Genomic DNA, 17533 nt, shown 5'->3' on the forward strand with positions numbered 1-17533 from the left:
GGGAGCAAGCACAGTGGATAGCGCCAGATCGGGGAAGTGAGTCTCCAGGGCTCACGGTTCTCACGCCTTGACACCGTGTGTCCAATGACTGAAGCTAAGGCATAATCACATGATGGGGCTGGAGACAGCTAGTCATTGCTACTGTTGCTCCTTCAAAAGTAGTTCAAATTAGGAAAATACCAGAGAAACACTCCTGCTACCAAACAGTGCAGCTATCTCCCCAAAGTGATGCCATCATTTTGGAAAAAAGGTACATGTAAAAGACAATGAAAACCAGGAAAGAATCCCAAATGGACTTCATTGTGTTTCAATATCATCAGTGATGCTTTCTGAAGTTTCATTACATGAACGGAAATGTTCACTGATGTGCAATTCTTAATAACAACCTAAATGTCCAGTGGACAGGGGTGAATTCAGTTCATGATGAATTAGTATAGACAACAGCACTTAGATTTAAAGAAATAACTATTCAGAATACTGAGTAACAGTACACAGAAGCAGCATATGCAATGCACAGGTACAATACGTAAACACGATTTGAAGGCAATAAGGAAAACGAAGCCAGGTAAGCATTCAGGGAGAAATCTGCTTTTCATTTTTTGGTTAATATTTTTTGTTGCAAAAGTATACACACACACACAATTTCTGGGACATATAAAGAATGCAAAGGTACCTTAATTAAGGAAAAAGTAAATGCTCACCGTCTCCTAACTTGCACACAAGGACATCTTACAAAAAAGCCTGCATTTTCATGTTTTTAATCCTTTTGAAAAAGTTATTATGAGAATACTGCTATTAAAGGAAACCAATCAGAACAAAGCTTTGAGGGAAATTTAATGTAATAACAAAGTCTGGCCTTTTCTTCTTCAAAAATGGTGAAGAACTTGATTTTCACTCTACCCAAAAATGTTCTCTAGAGATAAAGTTTTGCATCTGAATCCTGGGTTTCCATACTACCCTAAGATATGAGCCATGGAGATTCAGAACTCACATTTGCAAAAAAATGCAAATGCACTCAAATGAGGAGGGCCAGATTTTGGAAAAGTACAACTAAAACATGTTTATCTGGCTGTAAAAAAGTTGAAGTCCATGCAACTGCAAAGGCAACATTTCAACTGGGACTTGGAAGAAAAAAGAAGGAAAGAACTATACAAAAAATGTGAGAGAAATCAATAAAACAGCAAAAATAGTTGACTGCAACAACTCTGAAACAGGAGAAATTTTGTTTGGGCAGGGGGTGATAAGAAATGGTAATAAAATTAAGTCAAAGATTTAGAGCTCTACTTAGCTCCCCAGGGTGCAGGGAGGGTTTCTGGTGGACAAGATTCTCTGCATAGAAACGTCTGAGCCAAATGAGCAGTGAAGGCTTTTATTCTGGTGAAATGCTGGGGAGGCAAAGAGGGGAGAGTGTATGAAAGGAAACGTACTAGACCGGATAGAGTGTATGCTAGGAAACCAGTGTTTTACTGCTGGTTTTCAAAAGATAGGTCAACAACGTGGATATTCAGGAAGTTGTTAGTAACTATCGCCGCAGCTGTCCACTTCCTATGAAAAGATGTGACACTCCAGTATGTTTTCATAAGTGGTCTCAAAGGAAGGTCATGCCCACAGTTAGCAAATGCCAAAGTTTCTAAATGAGGATCTTAAGTTCCAGAGGGGACCTGTAGCATCAGGGAAGAAGTGCTGAGCAATGAGCTCACCTTCCCTTTCTTCCTAATTGACTACTCCAAACTCACGAATCCTTAGTTGAAAAGATGGAAACAGCATTTTTTTTTCTTTGAATTTCATCACAGATTCTAGCAGCTGGGCTTGGGACTTTCCTAAACAAGCTGGAATGCTTGTGTCTACTCTCAGGGTTTGAAGTGAGACGCCCCTCGGAGGAAAGCAACTCTTGAGAAAATCCGACAGGGAGCCGCTGGAAGAAAGCCATGAAATAATTGCTCAAAGGAAATGGAAATCACTCAGGTTCCAACTGCCTGTTTCTAGACCACTTTCTCAGACTGGGGTCGGGGAGGGGCCTTTTTTCCCTTGGTTTCAATGGGTTAGCTGCCTGGGAATAATAAGGTATGAGATATTAAAATGTCTACTGTGCATACGGAACAAGGGACACACTACAATCACAGCCAGAAACAAGTGTGCAATGACTTCTTCTATGGCAGGTGGCCTGGACTCTAATATGCTTGACCATTTTCTGTGTTACTGTTCAAAGCTCCATGCTCAGGGCCAGTAGCACTGGAGGATCCTAGTGGCTGGTCAGAAACATTGACTGACTCTTCAGTCCTGCCTACAGACTACTGAAGAAAGCTCTTCCTGTTGGTGCCAGCTCCACGGAATTCTGGCACACATGGCCACTTGAGTGATGCTGCCTTGGGACAAAAGGACTGGGGATGAAAGGACCTTGGAGGCCTCCAGATCAACATTTCCACATTCAGCCATGAGAGAGCAAGCTCCAACCAAAGACTGAGTTGCACTAATTGTCAGGAGTGCCACTGTGCTCTGCTTGGACACATCTATTACTCCCAAGTGCTGGGGACAGGAGGAGTGGACTTTGTCAGTGGGTGTTTTTGGGCAGTTTGTCACAAACATATGTGTACCTGCACAACACAGGGACCCCCCCACACAGCCACTTTCACACAGACATATATGTGCACACCCCCAAAACACACATGCTAACCATTGTTCTCCAAAGTACCCTTTTCCCCAAATCCCTTTCTAATCTTCACATGTGCATGATGAACATGCAAAGCATACTGTGTTTCATCACTTCCTCAGAAGCTATTTAACAGACAGTAGGCAAAAGAAGATGACTTACTGATCACTGAAATGGGAAAGATTGCAGAAAACAAAGCAAAATGAATGAACATGCGCTGAATGGACAGGGCCTGGGACTCTGAAGTGCCTCAGCTCTGTGACTTCTGGGACCCCAGGAACGTAGAGTTCTTCTCTCCTCACTGAGCAGGACCACCTCTTGGAGGGGTCACGTGTTTCTCTTTCCCATGAGAAAGCCTGAAGGTCATGCAAGGAATGTGTGAGAAACAGATTCCCTGGGGGCTTGCATTTACATCAGCACTTAGAGAGACCCTGGTCAGTGTCCCCCTGCCTGCATTCCTATTCATCCACAGTAGAAGGGAGACAGACGTTTGTCAGCCTCACGGCTGGGAGAGGTGAAGTGGAAGGGGCCACACCTGCAAAAGCCTGAGATGTGGCCAGAACCCTGGACCCGGATACAGGAGGCCAGATACCTAGTTCTCCCACAAGGTGGGATACAGGCTCTGAGCAAAGCACAGATCTCTCTGAATCATAGTTTCTGTGCCGTCAGTAAGAGCCTCCACAATGCCCTCACTCACAGGATCCTGAGCAGATGAGGTATCTGCCTCTCAGGTTTTCCAGGGGCCAGCCTTAACTTTTGATGGAGAGGGGAGAGTGATTTTACACTTGTAGGAACTCCTATTACATTTCTAACAGCTCCTTGCTTCTCTCTGGCCCAACCCTGGTCACTGCAGTCATCTGGGGAGTGTACTAGCAAATGGAAGATCTCTCTCTCCCTCAACTTCTCTCATTCTGTCTTCCCTTCCCAATAACTCTTATTTTCAGATAAGTAAATAAACCTTGGAAAAACACAACCCATGTTGTGTCACAGGAAATCCCTCGTTTCTTAGTATCCAAGTAAACCAAGCTTTTTATACCCCTCCTAGTTCTTCCAAATCAGTCCATTCCTTCACAACATAGATCTTTGCACTCCAACCCTTCTCTCAAGTCTGGACTTCCTACCTGTGCCCCTCATACCCTCTTTTAGCCCTCAGCCAAATACCAAGAAGCCCCCGTCAGCCTCTGGGATTGGCTTGGGTGACCTGAGTTTGTAGGCTGCTGCCAGCAGTACCTTTCCTTGATAGCAGTCATAACATGCCAATACCTAAGCACTTGTGCGGCAATTCAGTTACCATCTGCCTCCCTGCCCAGACCCACAAGGGCAGAGATATGATGGATACCCTTGCGGTGAATCCCCCAGAGCACAATAGGTCCCTGATACACTGCTGACTGCTTTTTCCAAAAAGGAAATGCCTCTTAAAGAGATTAGAATCAAAACTTTGGCCTGAGCTTTGGTTGTCTGTTCTTTCCACCCCCACAAGGGCTGCCTGTCAGTCCCACGCTGTGGACCATCGGCCAGTTGGCACTTTATGGATCCTTCACCGATGAACCAGTGGTAAACAATGTCAAAGAAGAGAATTAATATTTACATGGTGTCTAATGCATGTCTGGGCATTTCACGCATTAGTTTGCTGGGATCAAAACAACCTGGAGAAGCCGCTGGCAGCAGAGAGGAGGAAGGAGCTGCTTGTTTGCAGCGAGGCTGGATCCAAGCTGAGCTCTGACCCCAGCACTCAGGCTTTCCTTGCTGTGCCCAAGCTTGCTCAGTGTTTGTTTCAGAATTCTGTTAATGCTTTTCTTTGATTCTCTTTATTAATTGCTATGTCACTCTCGCTTAATGTGAGCCAAAATTATCCATGAATTTAGCATCATGGTGAAGATAGTGTGAACATGAACATACCTATTACAACACATAGTGAATGTATGAGTATTATGTATGATGCTGAACATGCTAGAGCTGGGACTTGCACACCATTACCTAGCTACAACAACAGTGTTTTCTGGAATGTCACTCACTTTTTATAAAGCAAAGCAAATGAAGTTATCTTCAGACATTTAACTCTCAGATGAGACTTTGTGATGTGTAGGTCAAGGTTATTTAAATCACTTCTAATCCATCTAAACCAAAAATCATTTGTTCAAGGGTTTCAAGGGTGGGGACATTAAAACACCACATGAACATAAGCTCTACTCCAGTTTAGGTAGAAGGCATGGCAAATTCTAAGTTCTGATTTCTGAGTCCTGTGTATAGGAGGAAAAAAAGTGGTATGACTTAACTGGATCCAGAAGGGAAACTAAGATGGCAGAACCATGAGGCCAGGACCCTCCTGACACTCCCCAGCACTGCCCCACCTGGGGGAAGTTGGGACACCCCTACTAGATGTGAGCCACTGAGTCTGGATATACACACTGACGGCTCTCCTAACCAACGTGCCCCACAGTAGAGACTGATACACACATAATGCACGGACAAGAATCCAGTGCAAGAGGACAGAACATAACGAAGCCGATTACAAATGGGAGCGTGAAGACTGGCCTTTACCTTCACAGCAAACTATTAACACTGCACCCTTTTTTGGCTCATCCTCTCATCTCTGACCATGAAAGACACGATTTAGTACAACAAAACTTGACACTGTGGACTTACCCAAAGGGATCAGCTGGTGAAAAACCAAGTGTATTGTGAGGCCAGCATGAAGAAGCTGGCTCTGAAAGGCTAATGCTTTGTGTAATATGAGATGACTCAAATAAAGCACGTGACACCTGGACCAATGGGGTAAAAACAAAGCACAATGCACTGCCTGCAAGCTCCTGGTCGTGTGTGTGCGTGCGCGCGCACGCAAGTGCATGTTTGCAACCTATGCCTTCCAGCCACTGAGCTTTTGAATCAAACAAAATGAAGAACCCCCAAAAGCTGTATCACTAACATACTGTAACTGTGTCTTTCTTGGGCAGATAGATTAGCTGCCGGACACCCAGAGGAGTGTTTTTCTTCCAAGATGCTGCCACTTATTCCACATCTAACATATTGGCTGAATCAGCAAACAAGTCACAAATGGCCTCATTCCTTTCTTCCAAATATCTTTTCTAACAGAATGTTGGAAGTGTAAAATGATCGCTGGAGGTCACTGTTTGCAGTGAGGACGTACATAATATCAACCATGGGACGCTGCCAGTTACACCCAGGCGCTGGGGCTGTGTGTCTGACTCACACAAAATTTTGAAATCCCTATGGAACATAAACTGCCAGCACTGGCCCGCATGAAGAAAACAGGAGACAAGGTGAGTGGAAAGGGGCAGTGACATATAAACACCAAGCTTGCTCTAGTGGACTCGCAGCTTGAGCCCATCCACCTGGAAGGCACATGGCAAGGGAAAGGGGTTCCAAAAGTTCATGGGAGATGTGTTCTAGGAGAAAAAATATATACATATTTCAAACGTTTTTGCACCAAAATACATTTATCTTTTAATTAAATCTTTCATGAACTTTTTGAAGTACTCCTGTATCTCTGAAGAACCTAAAAGATGTTCACAGGAAAAAAATTAGCTTTCAGCAGATTCTATGGAAATGAAGAAACCCACCAAGATGACTGTGGTATTTGCTGTAACAGATGATCCACAAACTTTGGGAGTGCTAGGAAGGCTTTCTAAATAGGGTATTTTCTACCATGTGTACAATGTTGTAATGATAAAGAAGACAGTAAGACTAATCCTAAACTCTTAAATGGTTTACTCTGTACCTGAATCTTTACCTACTTAGTACCTGATCAATCCATTCATGATTGCTTTTCCTAGTAGAGACAGATGTTTTCTGTGTATAAATAAGAATACACTCAGGCATTCTGAGACCATACACAACTTGAGAGCGGAGGGATGATTTTCCAGGTCTCCCCTTTATAATTAACTTAGTGGCTTGAATAAAGGAGAGCACGGCAGACATAGTTCATGACTTTCTTCCTGCAATCTTCACACCCTCCCCACCTCCCACAGAGACAGAACATCTCACAGAGACAGAACAACAATCTACAATGTAAGCCTTCAGCTGACACTAGCCTTGGAATCAGAAGCCCGTGACAGGCAGAATGACCAAGACACCCCTCTCCACATTCCAGACCCCTAACCCCAGAACTCCAGGCCCCAGTTCTCAGGACCTGTGGACATGCTAGGTTACCTGAGATAAAGGAACACAGATACAAACCAAATTATCCTAAGATCATCTTGTCTTATTAAGTTACTTCAGCTCTGCAGGTCTCAGTCTGTACAGATAACAAATGCTGTTTCCAATGTTTTACTGAAAAGGAATAAAATAGAAACAGGTATGCACAGTCCAATTCCTGGCATGGAGAAATCTGACACTAAGGTTTGTCAGACCAAGGGCAGTGTGGTGACATTGGCATGCACCTCATGGGCCATACCCTGATGAGTTGGGGCCACAATCAGGGCAAGATATTCAGGGAGGACCATCAACAGCTGAGTGGGGGATGGGCAGCTCAGCAACATGACTGAAGAGCCCAGTCATTCACATGGAACCCACTACACCACATTTCTTGCTTCAGAAATCTGCAAACGTGAATAAAATATACTTGATGCAATTCCTATGTGCCAGCTTCACATAGATTAAAGTAATCCAGCTTTCTCACTGATGCTAGCAATTTGAATTTCAAGGAATTTTCCTTAGTTTTAGTTGTCTATCCAAGGCCATTATGGACCAGTTCTCAGGGAAAAGTATTACTAGCCTTTTGCGTCATTCCTGAGCTTGATCCCAAGAACACCTTGATGTGCTGCGTGTGGGATGTAACTTCCTTGAGCAAGACTAAAGGGGTGGCAACGGTTCAATGTGTTTCAGGTTACTGAGGAAGAATCCTTACACTACTGCCATTTGTTTTTTGGTAAAGCTCACTTGGCCTAGAGCAACACTATTTCCTTGGTCAATTTCAAATTTTACTTTTGAGGTTTTTTTTTTCCCCACCCAACATTATGAAAGCATTTTTTTTGGTCTTAAGTGTATGCATGCTCATTACTACTGTGGGCTTTGAGGGCATTTTTCTATTTAATTTTGAAGTAACATTAATTATGCAGAAGAAATCTATGCAGATATTTAAAATCATTTTATTTAAGCAGCTTGGGTGAGGTCCTAGTGAGTATCCTCTGCCCCAAGAGGGGACAGAGGCTGAACATTTTAATTGGTTCAAGTAGATTTTGCATAAACCATGGATGATGGAATTATGCCAGATCCATTAAAGATATGTACAAGAGTTAAGGGGACTTTTGTGCAATGAGGAGAAATTTAATACTTTTGAAAACAAAGCCATGGAAGAAAACTTACTGGGGATTTTTAGCTTCAGTTGCCATTTTCTCCCTGCCAAAGCTAAGTTCAGAGGAGTAGAAACAAGTGAACCTTTTTCTAAATTTAAAGGTTTCAAATCATTTCATTAAATAAGAGCTAAAATGTGCTTTAAGCACATGGTGTTCTCCAAAAATTAAATTTAATACACAAAAACTTAAAGTGCAGTCTAATGAATTTCAAATAGGTTAATATATTTGGAGAAAAAGAGTCATGGAATATTTTCAAAATAGATTAGGGAAGGATTTTTTGATAACTAAAGGTATGAATTAAAGCAGAAATTATTGGTTAAAATACTTAAATATAATAATTTTATGACTAAAATAACATAATAAGCTGATTGGAAACCGAGAAAAATATTTACAGGATAAACAGAGGCTTCTTATTTTGAATATGGGTAAGTCTGCCTAAAACTCCAGAGAACAGGAATCAGCAAGAGCAAAAGAAAAATATTACAGAATTAAAATACTATTATCTTATTTTCCAGTTTGAAGTTGCCAAAAAGCTAAAGAGAGAAAGCTAAAACAATACTTGTGAGAACACAAATTGTTACACGTTACTGCTGGCATTCAACAGCTTCCTAAAATGCAATTTGTCAATATTTAGCACAAGCCTTTACAATTTTATTTGTAGGAATTAAGCCTCATGTTTAAGTATGTGTGAGTATATGAGTAGCAAAATTTATGCTCATTTAAATATTGCCTAGAAGTGGGAAAAGTATAATACCATTTTATTTTCATACAAGGTTGATGAAATAAACTATGCTATCTGCACCAAATAGAACACTGCAATTCAGAAATATTCTAGAGAATGCAAATAACATATTAATAGTACAATATCCATGGCACAGGATTTAAAGAATGACCGGAAAGCAGTATGTGTCGTGTAACTTAGACTTCAGAAAACAAAGATGTTATACTATCAGGACAATACTAAAATGTTAACAATGATTTTATTGTTGATGTTCTTCCTTTGTTTTTGTATCATTTCTGGATTTGCTATAGTGGGCATAGTTTAAGAATAATTAAAATTTAAAAGTATAACTCACTTAGACTACAGACTGGCCATAGTTTAGTATAAAGGGGAAGGTGCAGTATTAATTAGCTTTGTTCCCCTTTTGTCCTGCAACAAGATACGCAAGGCAGGATCACTCCATAAGGAAAGTGGTTTGTTTGGGTCGTGGTTCTACAGGCTCTGAGTCCTCACTCAGGAAAGCCCCTCTGGCTCCATCTCCAGGGTCGGCAGAGAGCATCACACAGCCAGTCGGGGAGAACAAGTGTCTTCCTGTTTGTCTCGCCTTATTCTGCCACCAGGATTGATCATGGGAGCCTCACCCTAATGATCTAACATAATTTTTAATTAATTAATTACATCTGTTTGAAAGGAAGCTAGAATGAGAGATAGACAGGGAGGGAGAGAAAGATGGACAAGATCTCCCATCAGTTGGTTCGCTCCTCAAACACCCTCAACAATCAGGGCCCGGCCAGCCCTGAGGTCAGGAGCCAGGAAGTCAGCATGGATGTCCCACACGGACGGGAGGGAGCCGACAACCTGCTGGCTCCCAAGGTGGACAGTGTCCTGAAGCTGGACCAGAGCCAGAGCTTGAACCCAGGCCCTCTGCTATGGGTGTGCATGTCTCAAGAGCCCGTGCCTAAGGCAAAGGTGTCATCTGCACACGCTACAGCTGGATCATGTTTCTACATTCTCAGCACCATCAATTGATGACTTTGGTGTGTAAATTCCTGTTTGATTTCAGAGCAAAAGTCTCATTCAAACCATAGTGGGAGTTACGATCATTTGTTAGCCTTGGTGAATAGTGAGAAACCAAAAAACGCTGAGTACATAAGCGAACATCAGATTTGTAGCAGAATGCAGAGTGCAGCTGACTTTTCTAGGCCTCACTGGATTCCGATTTTTCAATCTTAATGTACCTGATAAGACTTTGCAACGTGTTGTCAATGTCTGTTTTGTCTCTGATAAATGCTGAGAACCAGAAAATAGACGAGATTTCAAGTGTGAAGCCTAAATTCTGGCTGGCTGGGGTTCAAGGCCTGCTTTTCTCCCTTTTCAGCTCTGTAATTTTTTTCCAGCTATTCAGTTACTGTCTTAGATTCTCCATTTTCTCATCTTTAAAATGGAAGAGTAAGGCCTCTTTTGTGGAGAACAAAAGATGTCTGTAAAACAAAAAATGCAGCACACAGCAATGGCTAAATAAGTATTAGACACTGGTGTCCTTAAAGTTTTACATAAGACAAGAATGATAAGCCATAAGGTCAGGTTCCTCATTAGGGCTTACATTATGGAAACTGCCAAGCTCATTTAGGAGTAGGAGGAAGCATCAGCCTCACGGTGCCAAGTTCCCTGTTCAAACTGCCAAAGCGAGAGCCTGGGCAGAGGTTGTGGCCTCTCCTCACACCAGGTCAGCCCCATCACAGAATCCATGTGACCTGAAGCAGGGGGTCATGTCCAGCTCCAGGACGCTCAGAGATCTCTCCCAATCTTTCCTCCACCTGTATGACTTGGGCCTGATGTCTGAAACAAACTCTGCTCTTCATTGTTCATTCTTTTTCCCAATGTTGTTTCCATGGCTTTTGATGACACAGGCTTATTCTCTGTCACACTTTCTAGAATATAACTTTAGCAAACAAGGAGTTTGTCTTATTGTAACAGCACAGTTTGGCAGCGTCTCTCGTATAGTTTTTTTTAAAGATTCACCCATCTCTATTAGAAATTCAGATCTAGGGCCCTGCGGCGTGGCCTAGCGGCTAAAGTCCTCACCTTGAGCGCCCGGGGGTCCCATGTGGGCGCCGGTTCTGGTCCCAGCAGCTCCACTTCCCGTCCAGCTCCCTGCTTGTGGCCTGGGAGGGCGGTTGAGGACGGCCCAAAAATTTGGGACCCTGCACCCACGTGGGAGACCTGGAGGGGGTTCCTGGTTCCCGGCTTCGGATCGGCATGCACCGGCACGTTGCGGCTCACTTGGGGAGTGAATCATCGGACGGAGGATCTTCCTCTCTGTCTCTCCTCCTCTCTGTATATCTGACTTTGTGATGAACCAAATAAATCTTAAAAAAAAAAAAAGAAATTCAGATCTACAGAAAGGAGAGACAGAGAGAAAGATTTTCCATTTGCTGGCTTACTCCCCAAATAGCCGCAACGGCTGGAGCTGAGCTGATTCAAAGCCAGGAGTCAGGGGCGTCTTCTTGGTTTCCCACACAGATACAGGGTCCCAAGGCTTTGGGCCATCCTCTGCTGCTTTCCCAGAACACAAGCAGGGAGCTATAAGAGATATGAGACAGCTAGGATAAAAAGGGCGCCCAGATGGGACCCTGGGGCATGCAAGGCAAGGACTTCACTAGGCTATCATGCCAGGCCCATTCTAATACAGATTTAACAGACTGATGGAATCATGACTCCTTATTAAGGACTCTACTATTGTAATACTATGGGGAAAATCAGTCAGGGGGTGGGATTTGTGTGTGTGTGTGTGTGTGTGTGTGTGTGTGTTGGTGGGTGAATCCCAAATTCAAAATTTTAAAAAAATTTTCTAATGATGAATGAGCTAAAGACTTTGAGATTACAAGGACATCCCTATTTTTCCAAAAGACATTGGCAGACAAGTAAGAAATGACACCTGTCTTTTGAGCATTTGCTGAAAGTGAACGTAGTCCCAAGGCAACATGTTATAGATTCAGCAAAAGTACATTCGGCCTGTTTCAAGGAAACGGATCAAGGTCAGTGAGATTTTTACAACTGTCAACAGCATGCTGATACATTTTACATGGGATTACTGACTGTTTGGCAAAGATTGATAGTCCATGATTTTGTTCTGACACTCATATTACTAATAAGCATATATAAATGAAGGAAAAATAAAGCAAGTGGAACTTCATACAAGTTCTAACTCACCAAAGTGATCCCATCTTCCCCTGCCTTTATAAATGAGGCAATCCAAGTTACAGGAATAGGCTCATCTTTCTTACATAAATCCCTTTTCACCATTCTCATAACCCTAGCTCAGCATGTCTTCTCTGATTTTTCATTTGTGCACAAAAACGCCTCAAGCAGTCAGACATGACTGGGCATGGTCAGACAGATGCACTCTGTTACATTTTTCTGGATCTCAGCCCAGACCAAGGGCTATCTTCTCTCCTTTGGCCAAGTGCCCCCAACTCAGTTGGTACACAGGTTCTATATTAAAAAGCGTAGATGATCTACATTACATTTAGCCTGCAAGTGGCTTAATTATGGTCATCAAGCCATGCCCAGGCACAGTGCCATCCAACTTCCTCAAGGCCCAATAGTAGGCGCTGGGGCACTGGTTCAGTAATTACATTGTCACTAGGGACACTCACACTCCATGTTAGCATGCTGGTTCAAGTCCCTGCACATCTACTTCTCATCCAGCTTCCTGCTAACGTACACTGGGACACAGAAAATGTTGGCTCAAGTGCTTCAGCTCCTGCCACTCATATGGGAGACTTTCATAGACTTTCTGGATGGAGTCTGGCTTTGACCAGATCCAGTAGTTGCAGGCATTCGGGTAGTGAGCCAATAGATGGATAATCCCCCTCTGCCTCTGTCATTTTTCTCAAAGATGAAAATGAATTAAAATTTTAAAAATATAAATAAAAATAAAGACGAAGAAGGATCAGGCTTTATCTCAGCATCTAACACACTGCTGGAGATCCTGCACTGCATACCAGTCTGCATAGATTGCAGGTCTGGTTCTGCTTTTGGCCCAGCAGGCATGCCATTGCTGTGCAGCGAATCTCGTTCACCTGACATCTCCCTCTTCTTGAGTCTTGTTGGCTGATACAATGCTGTATTTTCTGTAGGTCACATACATTTGTAATTTTCTAGAGTTCAACCAATAGATTATTGAAAGGCATGAGAAATGCATCATAACTATTGTGTGGTACTGTCCATGGTGCTGAACCCTGTCCGCAAACATGTTTATCTGGTCTTTGGGATACTGGGGCCCTGGGCTGTCAGGTGAAGGAGTTTGTGCAGGACAGAGATGCATGATGGGAAGGCACTGCTACTAAGATGCTGCCAAGAAGAACAAGAGATACCTTTTGTTGTTTGAAATTCCAGTTAGAGATGCAAATAATCTCCCCCCCTCCCCCCCCAAAAAAACAGAAGAACTAGATTCTGGGGCCCACAGTTGAGTCTATATCCAACACCGTGTTCTGCTATTACTCCCCATCTAGATGGCTTTTATCTTCTATTTTATCTTTTTTAAAGATTTATTTATTTGTTTGAAAGAAAGAGAATGAATGAGAGATCTGCTGCCTTCCCAGGTACATTAGCAGGGAGCTGAATCAAAGCATAATAATCAGGACATGAACCAGCACTGTTGTGGGATTCTGGATTTGAGGGCTGTTTAATCAACTGCATAAAACCAGACCCTCCTCCATTCTATTTTACATTTTTCTTCATCATTTGCTTATGGGTATGCTTGTTACAGATAATTCATTTGGCCACATCATATTTTCTCTTTCAGTCTAATATTTATTGAGTATTTCATATGTTTGGTGCTAGTAGTAAAAGAAAAATAGGTCTGTGGACCTTACTCAACCCTTCTGGAAGAACAAGGATGGCTGAAGGGATAGAAAGTTGGAAAGAGGAAATAGTAAGCATGACAGTATAAAGTATCAAAGTATTTGAGGACATTGCTCAGCAAGTTCCAGTCCACAGGTCCACAGGCCAAGCGCAGGCTACCAGCACTCTGTAAACCAAGTCTGACAACAAGGCCCCACTGACTTAGGGATCTGTGCCCATGGCTGCTTTCACACTAGAGCAGCAGAACTAGCAGTTGTGAGAGATCCCACATGGATCACAAATCCCAAGGTTCTTACTATTCAATTCTTTTAAAGTTTTTGCATTCCTATTCTAAACCATTCATTCCAAATGAAGAAGCAGGAAAACATACAGGAAGAAATGTTAATGCTGATGCAGAATGAAAATTAACATGACAAGTCGAGGTCCCTTTAACTAAACCTCTCTTGCTCTCTCATTGTTGTTATCTGTATTTGTTCAATACCTGTGCATTCTATCTCCAATATGCTTCAAGTTTTGTGCTAGAGAATTGGCTTGCAAAGTAATTAAGAAGTCTGAAGATTTGTTAAGCTCATCTAGAACCACCATTTAGTTGATTAAATAAGACTAGCTTACATAATTATCAAACACTAAGATTCTCAATTAGACTACAGTGGAGGTTGTTCAGAGAGGGCCGCTCTGACAAAGGATGACAGGGCAGAGGTGAGAAACAGCCTTTGTAAAAAACCTCTACAGTTGAAAAACTGTAAAATTTAGGGAGAATTAGAAGAATGAGAAAAGTGAGGAGTATGGCAGAAGGTGGCACCAAGAGACCAAGAGGTGGGGGTGCCAAAGTCAGATTGGGCCCTGTAGACAATGTCAAGCACTTTTCTCTCTTTGCTAAGGGTAACTCAATAATACTGAGGCCTTCTCACAAGGTCACTTTAGAATCAGTCCATCAGTTCTGCAAACAATAAAGTACTGTATCACAGGGAGTATGATGTTTGATATGACCTGGCAGTTCGGCTCTGAGATAGCTGTCCAAGAGAAACAAAAACACAAATCAACAAAGAAATGTATGCAGCATGTGGGCTGCATTATTCATAAGAGCCAAAAGGTGACTAGTCCATCAGTGGACAAATGAACTCACAAAATAGAAGTGAGCCATACAATGGAATATTATTCAGTCATAAAAATAACAACACTGATTTGGGCTCCAACAGATAAACCTTCAAAACAGGATGCTGAATGAAATAAGCAACACCCAAAAGGCCACATACTTGTAAGGCTCCATTTACTTGGAACACTTGGAACTGGAAACTCTTTAGTGACAATCAAAAAAAGATCAGTGGTTGCTTGGAGCTTGGAAACTGAGGGGTGGAGGTGAGAGGATGATGATGGGTTTGCTTCTTCTGGAGGTGATTAAAAGGTTTCTAAATTCAACTGTTGTGACGGTTGCAAAATCTATGGATGTACTAAATTTCACTGAGTTGTACCATTAAAATGGGTGAATTGTGCAGTGTGTCAATTAGACATCCATAATGATGTTAAAAATAAAACATTTGTTGGAGCACCATCAAGGGAGACTGTGGTAAAGTGCCAATGGGTCTCAGGCTTGAATTTTCAAAAATGTCCCCAATGATCAGGGCATGAGGAGGAAGCTGGACAGACTGGGTAGGATTCTACTGCATGGGTGCAGGGGAAGGCTGTGGGGATCCACCCCGTGGGAGTGCCTCCCCTATGGGATAACTATGAGTGCCACATCTGTTTGCTGTCCAGATGTTGGAATCGGGAAGTCTTGGTTCTAACCCTCAATTTGCCTCAGCCGTCACTTCTTCTGGAATTCTGAGCAACCCATCTTATTCATCCTCTTATTTGCAAAACGACAATAGTAACATCTGACTGACCTTGTACGTGGGCACAAAATTAGATAAACAGACAGAAAATTATTTTCCAGTGCATAGCAGTATATTCCATGTCTATGCCAAGTTTCAGGGAATTAAAACTCGAGGATAAACACTCAATATCAACTAAGGTAAACACAGCATAATCCTCCTTTGGAAATGCAGGAGGCAACTCTAGCTCCTTAGGGCCCTGGGATCACTGTTCAGAATGTCAATAATTCGTTACAGCCTGTGGATACTGAGAAACTGGGAGAGGATTCTCACATTGCAAGACTATGTCACAGGCTGGACAAAGCTTCTAATAACGAACACGTAAGTAAAAGCAAGGCCCACTGCTGCCTCCTCTGGCAGGTTTGTTGACATTCGCAGATAATCCTCTCTTTGTACACACCTGCTCACGGTAGAGACCTCAGTGACGGTTCCTGGGATGTATGTTCTGTTTGAGTCCACAGATGAACAACGTCAATCAATCAGTGAACAGGTAAAGAACTGCTGAATGGCAGTGCAGTAGGACTTGTGCTTTATTTGGTTTTAGAGAAACATGAGTGGGACACACGCTTCTAAAGCTAACCATTCGGAGAGCTGTTTGGCAGTTCCACAACTATTAGAGTGATGGCTTAAAATTGGGAGGGAGGGTGTGCATGCTGCCCTCAGGAGGGCAGCCACTGCTGCCTGTCAGTGTCAAGGCTCCAGTCCCACTCACATCTTGTGTCTGTGGCTGGAAGTCCAGATTCTGTTTCTAGCTGAGCCATTTCAACCACCCCCGTGCTCTGAGTCACCAGGAATAGCCCTTTGTTTTCCTAGGGCTAGTTGATTTTTCAGGGTCTGAAAGTGAGTTTCCAGTTCAGATTAAGTCACGTACAATTCCCTGTTCTTCCTGGTTGCCTTGCACCATTCCCTGACAGGTGCCTTCCCACCCTCTGCCCTTCTCCAGGCTATAAGCCAGCTGCCACGTGGGCTGGTCCCTGGGTTCCAACAGACCACATCTGGTGGGATTAGTCCTTACAGTGCCTACGCATCAGTCTGACCACATCTTAACACAAGAATGCTTAATAAGATACCAGAGCTTCCTGAAAAACTTGCAAGATACGACAACCTAGTGGCTATCACTCCCACAGGCAGTAACAGGCAGAAATATCAGTTCCCCCCTCCTCCAGGCTCCACAATCCATCTTGTCCCTTCATCTCAAGCCGAAGCAACAATTTTCTTTAGTTTCCAGGCTTTCTCTTTGTTTTTTTTCTCCCACCTGTACCTCTTGGCAGCAAGTTTTTGTTAATTGAACTTAAGACTCCTGTACCAGTGGGCTTCAGCCCAATCTTCACTACTCCTCATTTTCCACAGTTAGGAAATGTCCATAGTTTGAGCTCAAAGCAATGCCTGTATGGAGGCGTGGAGAATGGTAGCCAGTGACAACGGCCTGAGAGCAAAGTTTCTTTATGAACTTCTCATCCCTGCACCTCTGTCTTCTCCAAGGCAAGCCACAGAAATTGGAATTCCATTCTCCCTGAAGCAGGCACAGAAACTAGAACATCCTTTTCTCAGTGTCATCCATGAAGTATAAAATTTTTACTCTAACAGTACTCCCTCCCCCAATATGCCTTTCTGTTTAATGGTTGTTAATGGTTGCCCATAGGTTGCTTGTAGGTCACAAGATTCCTCATTTCAAAAGGGGTCCCACCCCAGACTAAGGAGTAAGAAATGGTGCACAGAGGGGTTGATTCAGATAGGTTTAGTGGAATTTCTCCTGGGTTTGTTGGCATTAGGTTCTATTGTGCATATTTTAAAAAATTTATTTAAAATGGATGACAGAGAAAAAGAGTGAGCTTGAGAGATGGAAACACTACCACCTGCTGATTCACTCCCTCGATGCCCCCAACTGCTGGCACCACACCAGGACTGGAGTCACTGGGAATCCCGGTTAGGTCTCCCATGAGGGCAGCAGGAACTCACCTATGTGAGTCAATACCAGTCTGTCCTGCCAGAAAGCAGGGATCAAGAGCCAGAGCCCAGTAGCAAGCCCAGTCTTCCAAAATGTCTTAAGTGCTGGATCAAATGCCCACAGCTGCCAATCATTTTTCTACCCAGTTTCCCTGACTTC

At 43.0% G+C, this 17533-nt stretch overlaps 1 protein-coding gene across 1 annotated transcript in view; it reads right to left on the reverse strand.

The window, feature by feature from the left end:
- CDH13 (cadherin 13) overlaps positions 1 to 17533 on the reverse strand; it is an 853721-nt gene that overhangs the window by 279780 nt on the left and 556408 nt on the right. The window lies entirely within an intron of this gene.

Source organism: Ochotona princeps, chromosome 16 (assembly GCF_030435755.1).
Source record: "Ochotona princeps isolate mOchPri1 chromosome 16, mOchPri1.hap1, whole genome shotgun sequence".
Classification (NCBI taxonomy): domain Eukaryota; kingdom Metazoa; phylum Chordata; class Mammalia; order Lagomorpha; family Ochotonidae; genus Ochotona; species Ochotona princeps.